The sequence below is a fragment of the Falco punctatus genome, assembly GCF_963210335.1.
Source record: "Falco punctatus genome assembly, chromosome: 3".
NCBI classification, from domain to species: domain Eukaryota; kingdom Metazoa; phylum Chordata; class Aves; order Falconiformes; family Falconidae; genus Falco; species Falco punctatus.
In genome coordinates this window covers 113,202,447-113,212,478 of record NC_137582.1, presented here as the reverse complement: position 1 = coordinate 113,212,478, position 10,032 = coordinate 113,202,447, and the positions used below count along the sequence as shown (strand labels likewise).

Here is a 10,032-nt window from a genome sequence, read left to right as displayed (position 1 = left end):
GGACTTTCTCCTCAGAGATTGTGGTAGGTGTGAGCTGCTGTAGGCTGTGCTGTGTTGTTACCCTACAGTTTGCTGTCAGGTTCTGCACTGCTGGCTTGAACGCTTGGCTTCCTTGCCTGATGTCCCATACAGCTTCACTACTGATGTTTTGGGGCTTTCCATGTGGCATGTTGTGCATTTCCAGCTGGAACAAAGTGGAGCCGGGGGTGGGAGTGAATCAATCTACTGAACATGTTTTGTTTGTGGTGGTTTGGTTGTTTGGTTTTTTTTCTTGTGAGCCAGGGCAGTGCTTTCCTCCCTAATACAGCTTTTTTGGAGTGCTGTGTGTCGCTCTTGCAACAAGGATCAGGCAGTTATAAGTGGTTTCAGCCTCAGATGTTACTCTAGTATGGATTCAGGCACATGCGTCTCTTAGATCTTGCTAGCATGGCTTAGTTTGCAGCCCAGGAGGAAAAGAGTAGAAGGGCTGCAGACATGGCACTGATCCCAGCAGGGTACTGCTGTAAGGTTAGGTATGTGGCACACAGTCTTGCCAGCGTACAGTTGTGTAGAAGTCAAAAAGGGCAGCTGATCTGCTGTGAAGTGGCTGTGAGCTTGGGTAAAGGTGAAAATCCAGGGACTTGAAGGCAGACCAGCATGGCAATATGCTACTGGTCTTCCAGGTTGTGGGTCTGACTTCCTCTATGCTGGGATAGGGAGAAGAAAGGGGGAAGTGTGTATCTTATATTTGTTTATAAGGTTTCACTTCAGTGGCTGAGATTCATCATGGAATTTGGATACAGTAGTTCATTTTTGATAGCTGCCTTAGTTAATGGACTTTGAGATGATCTTCTCAAGGACCAACAAGCTGCTAAGTAGTTTAACTTTCTTAACTTGGTGTTTGCAAGAAGCAGCTCTTGAAGGAACTGAGCTTTCCTGGAAGGCTCGCTCTACATGTTCCCCAGATGAATCTTTCTTGTTTTGAGATACTGATTGTCCTCTGGGTATGTGCTGTAAGATGTTGTCTTTTAGTGGTACTGCCGAAGGAGCAGGTCATATGTGCCCACACAGGCCCAAATCTGTGCTTGTGGCATGAATAACATCAAATCCTGAGGCTTTATCTGAGTAATCAGATAAAACCTGGTGTGTGGACACTGAACTGGATTTGCAAGAGGCATAGCTTTGTGTGTCAATACTTTAAGTGGGAGGAGACACCTGACTAGAGAGAGCCTGGAAGGAGCAGTAACCCACATCTGCAGGCAGGCTGTGATTGTGCAACTGCACTCCTGCTTGTTCCATAGCCAGAGTAGTCCACTGTTTTACTAGGGGATACTTGCCAAGTATGCCGTGTCACTCCAGGATGGCAGATGTGTCCAGATGTTTGCCTCTGAGGAACTCCAGTGAATCTGCTGCTTCACTGAGCTTACTAGTTTTGGAAGAGGAGAATCTTGGTATGCAAGTATACCTAGCAGCATACTTAGTGGTGTTTTTTCTATGAGAACTTCCTGCTGTGCACATTTTCTCCAAAAAGGAATTTGGCTGTGACTCATGAGGTGCCTTCAGTTTTTGTCCCTTGGTGTAGACGTGGCTGTAAGTACGTGCTGGTATTCCCTTCCCAGCCGTATCCCTCTAGGTAGAACAGCTCAGCTTGCTACTGTGGGCACAACCATGTGGCAGCACGTTAACAGTGGGAGTGAATGGAATTTCCAGTGATGGCACATTGCTGATGGGACATGTGCAGTGTCCCCTGACTGAGCTTAGTAGGCAGAAGCATGTTTGGGCTTTAGGCCAGAGGGGTGGCATGGCTTTTGGTGTGCATCTAGGAACATACAAGAGCAAGATATGATGATGGCTTATCTTTGGCTGGACAGTGTCTTACGGGATAAGTGTTGCAACACTTTTCTGTGAAAATGAAGAAGGATGGCTGTTACTGGTTCACTGTTTCTGGTAAGAAATAAGAATTGAATGGCTTTTAGAGCTTTATGTGGGAAGAGATTTCTTGATGCAGATAAGACCTTAGTGGGCTCTGGGTAGCAGTGTGCCGTAGACCTTATATTAAGACTGGTGACAAGTCCTCCTGTGTATTTGAGATACAAGAAAGGTTTTCAAGTTTATAGTCATTAAGGTGAAGAGGAGGGATAGAGTATTGTAACCACTACTGTTTTGGAGGCGTGTGCTCTTATGTTATTTGGATTAGGCTGTCTTCAAAGCTTCCAGGAAATACCAGCAAATGCCCAGTCTAAACTGTTCTTGAAAGAACACTTGGCCTCATGGGAATCTCCATTTCAAGGTGCAGAAGTACGGCAGAAGGCTTATCGGTGATTTTTACTATTGAGATGGTTTTTCTGCAGTACTCGATACACTCTTGAATCTTGTTTTGACACCTGCAAAACAAGCTTGCCATGGAAACGGTGTCTGAGCCAGGGTTGTGGTGCTATGTGGTGGAAGTGGTGCTGGACTCGGTGAAAGTCCTGTCCCGAGGCTTGAGTGGACAGAGCAGCTGGCCCAGCAGGTGGCAGGCTGGCAGCAGGGAGGGCTCTGCAGCCTGCTGGATGTCACCCTCTTCTGCTTGCAAGTCTGATAAAAAAGCTGGGCAGTCCCATTAATGCATGCCTAGATGCATTTGTCCACGGTGAATATCTCTGTAGCCAGCTCTTTAAAGTCCTAGTATGGTGTTGCCAAAGCATTGGGATTATCTTTAGGGGATGGGCATGCAGGGTGACTTGAGCTTGTACTTCCACTGAGTATCACAAGTAGTAGTGTGATGAATTGACTGTAGAAATAAAACTGCAAGGTAACTTATTTTTTTCCTGATGTGAGGTTTTTAAGGCAGGAAAACACTGCTGGATGTGGTGGCTGTGTTTGATATTCCAGGCATTAGGTATTCTAGACGGTTTACATCTGTTCTATGTTTGGGAGGTTGTGATGCACTGAATGGTGGGTGGCAGTGGCTACCTTATTACTTTCAAATTGATGCTTGTACACAGCAGATCTTGGCAAAGCCATCCAGCCCTCTCAAAAGGAGGAGTAAGGGCTTTGGTACCAGCTGACAAACAGTTGAATGTACTTTGGCTGAGACTGACCAGCCTTAGAAAAGACAGATGCTTATACTGAAGGGAGCAGCTAACATAACTGTACTTACCTCTACAATTCTTACTTGCTAAGCAATGAAAAAGCAAGGCAGCTTACCTTTTCTCTATGTTCCTAGGTATATAGAGTGTATCTTTCTTAAGAACAGGTCTTTTTTGCTATTTCTACAACGTTTCTTCCTCTCTATTTCTTAAGTTCTATTAATGTGTTTCAAACTTGGTTTCCTAATTGGAAACTTTCCATTGATGTCATGGGAGCTTTCTGTGGCCCACATCAAATAGCTTGGTTCACCAGGAATTAAGTGACTGTACAAATGTTTATATTAAACACTTATTTAGAAGGCATGTTGACTTATGAGGACCTATGATGACTGTGGTATGTTGGGAGGATAGGTTGACTGTACAGCTTTTGTCTTGCCTTTGAACTGCAAAAGTGTGGGCAGCTGTTTAACGTCTAGATAAGACAAGTCAGGCTTGCTTACATCTAATAAACTTGTCCCATCACTGACTGTTGCACTGTTTCTTGTCTCTTCCATTGAAGGGGGCTTTGAATGGGTAACCTTAATGGAAAGGTCTCAGATGGCAATGTCTGGAATAGTCACAGCAGAAAGCTGTCGGCATAATTACAGGTACTGGAATTCTGCTGCTTTAGGAAACCTGCAGTTTAGTCTGCTGAGTAGCCCTAGGGAGGGAAGGAAGAGATAGTGAACATGCATGTTCTTCAAACTGTGCTTACTTGGGCTTCTGTAGGTGGGGTCAGGGCATTTGGAAGGTGGAAATAGAAGAGGTAAAAGGCATCTTGGCATCCCCTGTCAACCCCAGATAGACCTCAGACACTGAGCAGTGGCCATCTCTCTCCTGTGGGAGATTGTGCTTCTTCCTAATTTAAAGGAAAGATCTTTCCAAAGCTGCTCGGGGTGTTAAGGAACCTTCCTTATGAACATCATGTGCTAGTAGCTACTGTCTTAGCAGGTAGCTTATCAAAACATTTGCATCAGTCAGCTTTGCAAGACTTGCTGGACTTCTGTGCTAAATTTCATTATCACGTGTGGCTGTGTACTCTGTGTATGCAAGACCAATCTGTTCCATGGTTATAGGGAGCCCAGCAAAGTCTTCTGTGGAGCTGCACACTGTGTGTTGTTATTTTGCTGTTGAGAGGGCAAGTAACCTTAGCAGATTTATTGTTTGAATCTAAATTACAGGAAGAGCAAGGCTTTAGGTGTGACTTTGATACCTAAAATGAAGATAAATGGTGGGCAGAATATTTTCAGGCAAATGATTAGATACTTTTTCACTGCTCTTTCCGAAAGTTATGATAATGGACTGCTGTCAGACTAAGCTGCCTAGAAAGGCAAAAGTGTCTCTACACAAACTCAAACTAAGATCTCTGGTATGGTGCCCTGTCTTGAAAACAGGGTAGATGCTTGATACCTAAAGGAGGAGATTGTTTCCTTTACACAAATTTTCTTTCCAGTATCCTTCCTCAAACTGCTGTTGAAGTTGTAGATACTTCTAATTGCAGTTTTTCCATGTTCCAGCACCATGCCTGTTGATCGTGTAACTGTTGATGATGCTGAGCTGGGAGACTTTTTGGAACTGGATGATTTGGGAGAAATATTCTTGTGGCTGGGTGTAAAGATGGACTGCTACACACAAGACATAATCTTGTGAGTCTGGATGATTATGCTAAAGTGGCCCAGAGTAAAAATTTCAATGCTTTCAGATGCTGTCTGAGAAGGTGACACTTAAAGCTGTTTACTGTCAAAAAGCCTGTACAAATCTGTCTCTTCAGCCAATATATCGTTTCTTCAACAGTATAGCCCTCTGCATGATTCGGAGCATGGCTGTCTCCTAACCAATTGTTCTAGTTCCATCTGCTGAAACAACTGATGTGAACTGTTAATTCGTGTGCGGGTTTTTTTGCAGTGGATAGGCACTACTACTACGTAAACTAGCAGTGTTGGACCTAATCATACGGATTTGAACTGTTGCTCAAACTAAATGATTGAAATGCAGCTTAATGTTGGCACACAGGAGGTGATGAGGAAACCCCTTAAAATACCATTTGATTTACAGATTTTTAACTAGTTAAAACTGTTGTGTTGCGTAGGAATGCATTTCTGAGTGTCCCAGTAAGACTAAGGGACAGATTCCACTCCTTGCCACTTGAACCAGCTGCTCTGGACACTAACCAGTACTGAAGTAACTGTGAACAGTGCTGTAGGTGCATGTCTTGCTAGTGCTTTTTGGCAAAAACATTTGTTCTGTATTACCGCGACTGTTATTTCCAGGAAAAAGTTGCTTTTGAACATCTGGCCACCTTACAGTACAGATGTCCTCTGAAGGCAGCAAGTGAATTCCTGCAGCAGCAGTTTGTATTATGTGCTTTAATCCAGTTCATTTGAGCATGTCCTGCATTTTCAAATCTGATTTGTCTAGTTGCTCTTGTACAGGGATAAAACTTCAAGCAGTCTGGCTAGAGTGGCTTTCTAAAATTGCTATGTTATGTGAAGCCTCTTGCTGGATGATGTAAGAACCCAAGCTTTTGGTCACCCTGCCTATCTCAAAACCACCACAGCAATTTTCAAGGACCCTTTCAGGTAATGGTGAAAACAAAACATTGCGTTATGCTGAGACGTTGCCCAGCTGTAGGCTTCATAGAGATGTACAATGTCTCTCTTCCTAATTATGGTATATCCCAGGTCAATTATATTTAAACACAGAGTTCAACTGTGTCATTTAACTCTTTTGGCTAATGACAAGTCAGAAATCTAGTGAGGCATCATCCCAGAATGCTCTGCTTTGGGGAGTTGCTGTGTATGTTCCAGTAAAGCTGGCAGTATGAGTTGTCTCTTGTGTAATCTGTCTGCCAGGAATATCCTCTTAGCTCAGCACTTTATTTTATTGAGAGCTGCTGTGAAATGGCTTGTTGCTTGTGTGTGTTCCTGGTTGTGGAGGACTTACCTTACTGAGCATGCTGATGGAGTGGTTTGCTGAATGTTGACAAATGTCTGGGCTCTAGTCCATTGCATGTTTATCTGGCTCTTTCCTTGGGTTTTTGCTCATGTAACCAATGTTTGAGTTGCATAGTTTCTGGCAGCTGCCTCAGAAATGAGGGGCGAACATATCTTTCTTGAGATTGGCAATGTGTTAGGCAAACTGCACTATGTTGGCTTCTCTTTGCTTGACAGTTCAGAATAGTTTCAAGGTTAGATAGAAGTAGCTTTCCATATCAGCTGCTAATCAGTGGAAGGATGGGGATCCGTGCTTCCACAGCAAAAATCCTGAGCCGAATAAAACAATAAATGTGCGCATGGCAATCAACATGGCACTTAGGTTCTGCAAATCTTGTATTTGATCCATGTTTCTTAGTTTTTCATGTGAGCTGTTTGTACCTTATGCTAGCTGCCTGGTCCTCTCTGAATGCTTGCCCTGAGCTCCAACAGATGCAGCCTGGTGCTACTAAAAAGCATGGGGAAAGCTCAGAAAACAGTCCTTCCCTACCCAGAACATCAGGATGGCAGATCAAAGTGACCCTCACTGATGAGTCTGCATGGTAAAAATATTTAGAGGGACTTGTCCACCCCCTGCCCCGGTACCTCTGAGACAAGAGCAAGGTGCTTATATATTCTCCCTGGTTAGGTGGTACAAGTAGCATTGCGGACCATAAAATTTGTTTGGTTTGCTTCCAGTAGAAGCCCTTTTTGCAGGACAGCATGGCTGTTCTAATGTTTTCAGTGCTGTAAAAGCTACTGCCTCTTGCCCTGATGTGTGAAGTGCTAGCAAATCCTCTTAAAAACAGAGCACAGGTGACCTATCCTTGATACACGTCTGTAACAAACTTCTGTGCCTCTGTTACAGAGGTGGACTTGAGCATGTCTAAAAATTTGTGTTATATAACAAACTCATGATGATTCTGACTTGACTCGCTGCAGAGATCAGACCGTACTAGGCAGAGAAGAAATGACAATGATTTTTTCCTTTCTCAACTGGCTGGATTGCAAGCCATTTATGCCCAAACATTCTGAAGGTGTTCTGCAATGGTGTGAGACTGCTTCCTTTTTGCTAAGGGAGAACCTTAGGAAACTGCTTTACCTGTGGAGACTTGGAGGGGAGCAGGGAATTGGTAGCTGAAGGGGGTGCGTATCATGGACTTGGGCAACTGGTGCTTGATCACACTGGGATAGCAAGTTCAGATTTGCCTGGACGCTTCACCTCAGCTGGCTGTTGCAATTGCTGTCTGTCAATTGCTGCATCTTCCGGCTGTGTTGCTGGATTTGGGAAGGGTTTTTCCACAGCTTTTATGTTTTAAGAGTTGCTGTTCCCCGGTCAAGTTTGAATAGGAAACATAAGGCTGCTGCCAGCTTTCTGTCACAGACACCTTTTATCTTGCATTCATCTCTTCCAAACAGATGCTGCTTTCATTTCTTCTACTTTTTAGCTGCAAGACTAAAATTAACAGCCCTTTGATGTGCAGGGGAAGAAATTGTGTTTCAAAGCAAAATACCTAGTTAAATTTGATAATAAAACTTGTTTTTATCTTGAAGGTAATTCTGTGTTCCTTTGAAACAAATCTGAGGGTTGGAAGCTCCTCAGCCTGGGTTGCTCTAAGTTACCATGCAGATCCCTCCTTGCCTGGGAACGTCGGTGACTGTTCTTTTTGGGTGGGAGGTATAGATGACGCTGACCTTCTCAAGGTGAGGCTGTGCATGGGGAAGAGGGTGGCAGACATTGATGTTGATGCACGGTGTTCCTACAGACTGTTTTCCTTCCAGCTGATTGTAAGCCACAGTGTGTGGCCAATGCTATCACAAGAGTGCCGACAGTATAGCTCGAGGTGGAGCACAGCATGGGGAGGGAGCTGAGGAGGAGATGAGTCTTCAGACACTTCACTGTGGCAGTGAAGCAATCTCTATCCTCTAGCCAGACAGTCCTTTTTTCCCAGTCCACCCTTCCTTCCCTAGCCTTCCTGCCTTCAAAGGCTTGTACTGAGCATGAGGTTTGTGTGAACGTCCAGCTTCTGGCTTTCATCTCTTCCACTTAAAAAAATAAGCCTTGTTCCTGTAAGGTGCAGTACTTCCTTAAAGGTGATGTGACTAAGCTGTGTGCATTGAGAAGATTGTTTCCAAGGGCAATGCTGAAGCATGCTTGCCCTCAGAGAGAGGGAAACTGGTGGATAAGGCTAAGACACAGCATAGCTTGTGTAGCCTGTGACTTTGGGAAATGAAGAATTCCTAAACTTGGCCATGGCTGGCTTGCTGTGTCAGGACATGGAAAAGATGATGTTGACATGATTTATCATGTTACAAGAGCTATCTAATGCAGCAGAGGCACATCTGATGTGCAGGTAATGGGGTCAAGATCTCCTTTGAGAGTAGGGACTAGGGGAAATAACTCCTCGAAAACGGTAGAAGCCAGATGCTTTTGAAGAGAAATTGCAAAAGGCATTTTTTGGAAAGTGGCAATGTTTGGGTGTTTTTTTTAATGTCTACCTGGTCCTGCTGAAACTACCAGACTTACTGAGGGAGGTCACAGAAGGCTTTTTTGCATATAGGGCTGGTGCTGGAGGCATTGCAGAGTCTGACAGGCTTTCAAGTTAGGAATCCTAAATTTTATTTCAAGAACCTGTCATGATTGTGAGCTGATGAGCTCCTGCTTTGGGTACATGTGCAGGGGTGTTGACTTCTGAAAACATCCTTTGGCTAAGTGAACAGAATGGTTTCCTAAATAGCAAAAAATATTCCTCAGTGACTCAACAGTCTCCTCGTGTGAGGTTTTTGTTTTCAGTGGTGACACCCTCAGATTCCACAGACTTTGGGACAGGAAAGACGTGAATCTATAGTTTAAGCTGTGAAATACCTACTGGGTCTTTACGCATGAGGATGTAACTTCAGCTATCTTCAATGGTTAACAAGCCCAGGATGAAGAGATCTGAGTAAACACTGTAGAGGAATGCTGAGTTTTTCCATGTGGCAAGGTAAGACAGAAAGACCCGTGAACTAAAGCTATGTCTATATTGCTTAGGGTAATTCACTGTCCAGTAAGAAGGCACTACCAGCTAGTACAAGAGGCTGAACTACATTTACTTGTTTAGGATTTTTGACCTGAGGATTAATGCTAAATTCAACCTGAAACTGGCTGATTAAGAAACTGGAATGACTTGAACAGAGGAAGATGCATAACCCTAAGTATAAGGAGAGTTTTTGTCCCGGTGATGTTTGTCAAGCATTGGAACAGGTTGCCAGAGGTTGTACAGTCTCTGCTCTTGTAAACCTTCAAAAATAAACTACATGGAACTCTTGAGTAACCTAGTCTGACCCTGCTTTGAGGAGGAGATTGGACTAGAGACCTCCTGAGGTCCCTTCCAGCCTAAATTAGTCTATGATTCTATGAAATAAGCTTGCATAGGCATCTTGCTGTGGTATTATCAGAAAAGTTAAATTCTCGAAGTGGGTTGGCTGCTTTGTTAGATGATAGACAAGACTTATTTCCTGCATAGCCAGACTAGAATTTGGGGTTTTTGGTTGGTTGTTTCCCAGTTTGTCAAAAACTGTCATAACCAATTTCTGCCCTGAAAAACAGATTAATGTTGTTTCAATTCTCAGCATCGCTACTAAAACTTCTTTAATTAAACGTTTGTAGAAAAAAGCTTTCTTCCAGTCTTGTCTCATTGTTGAAGGGGAGCCACAAAAGAAAATTTGACTCTAATTAAACTTCACAACTACTCCTATCCTGTGGTAATACTGAATACTTAGCAGTGGCAAGTACTTTTGCTTTGACAATAGTATTTCCTTTGGAGCAGGCAGTCCTTGGAAGGACACCAGTGTTTCTAGGCTCTCAAAGCATCCACGCAAGCTTGCTTTATTTTCTTTCTCTGAGCCCGGCCATCTGTATGTCAGGAGGTCATCATACAGGGGTTTATTTTGTCATGGCATTGTACCAAGGACTGTCAGTTGCTATACCT

The 10,032-nt window shown here is 43.7% G+C and overlaps 1 protein-coding gene across 6 annotated transcripts in view; it reads left to right on the top strand.

The window, feature by feature from the left end:
- SPSB1 (splA/ryanodine receptor domain and SOCS box containing 1) overlaps positions 1-10,032 on the top strand; it is a 43,796-nt gene that overhangs the window by 12,078 nt on the left and 21,686 nt on the right. The window contains exon 1 of one of the 6 annotated variants that reach the window (XM_080377949.1): positions 1,966-9,045. The exons of the other annotated variants lie outside the window; for them this stretch is intronic. The gene's annotated coding sequence lies outside the window, so the exon portion shown is untranslated. Of the gene's footprint in view, positions 1-1,965; positions 9,046-10,032 lie in introns of those variants that run through there. 6 annotated transcript variants of the gene reach the window in all.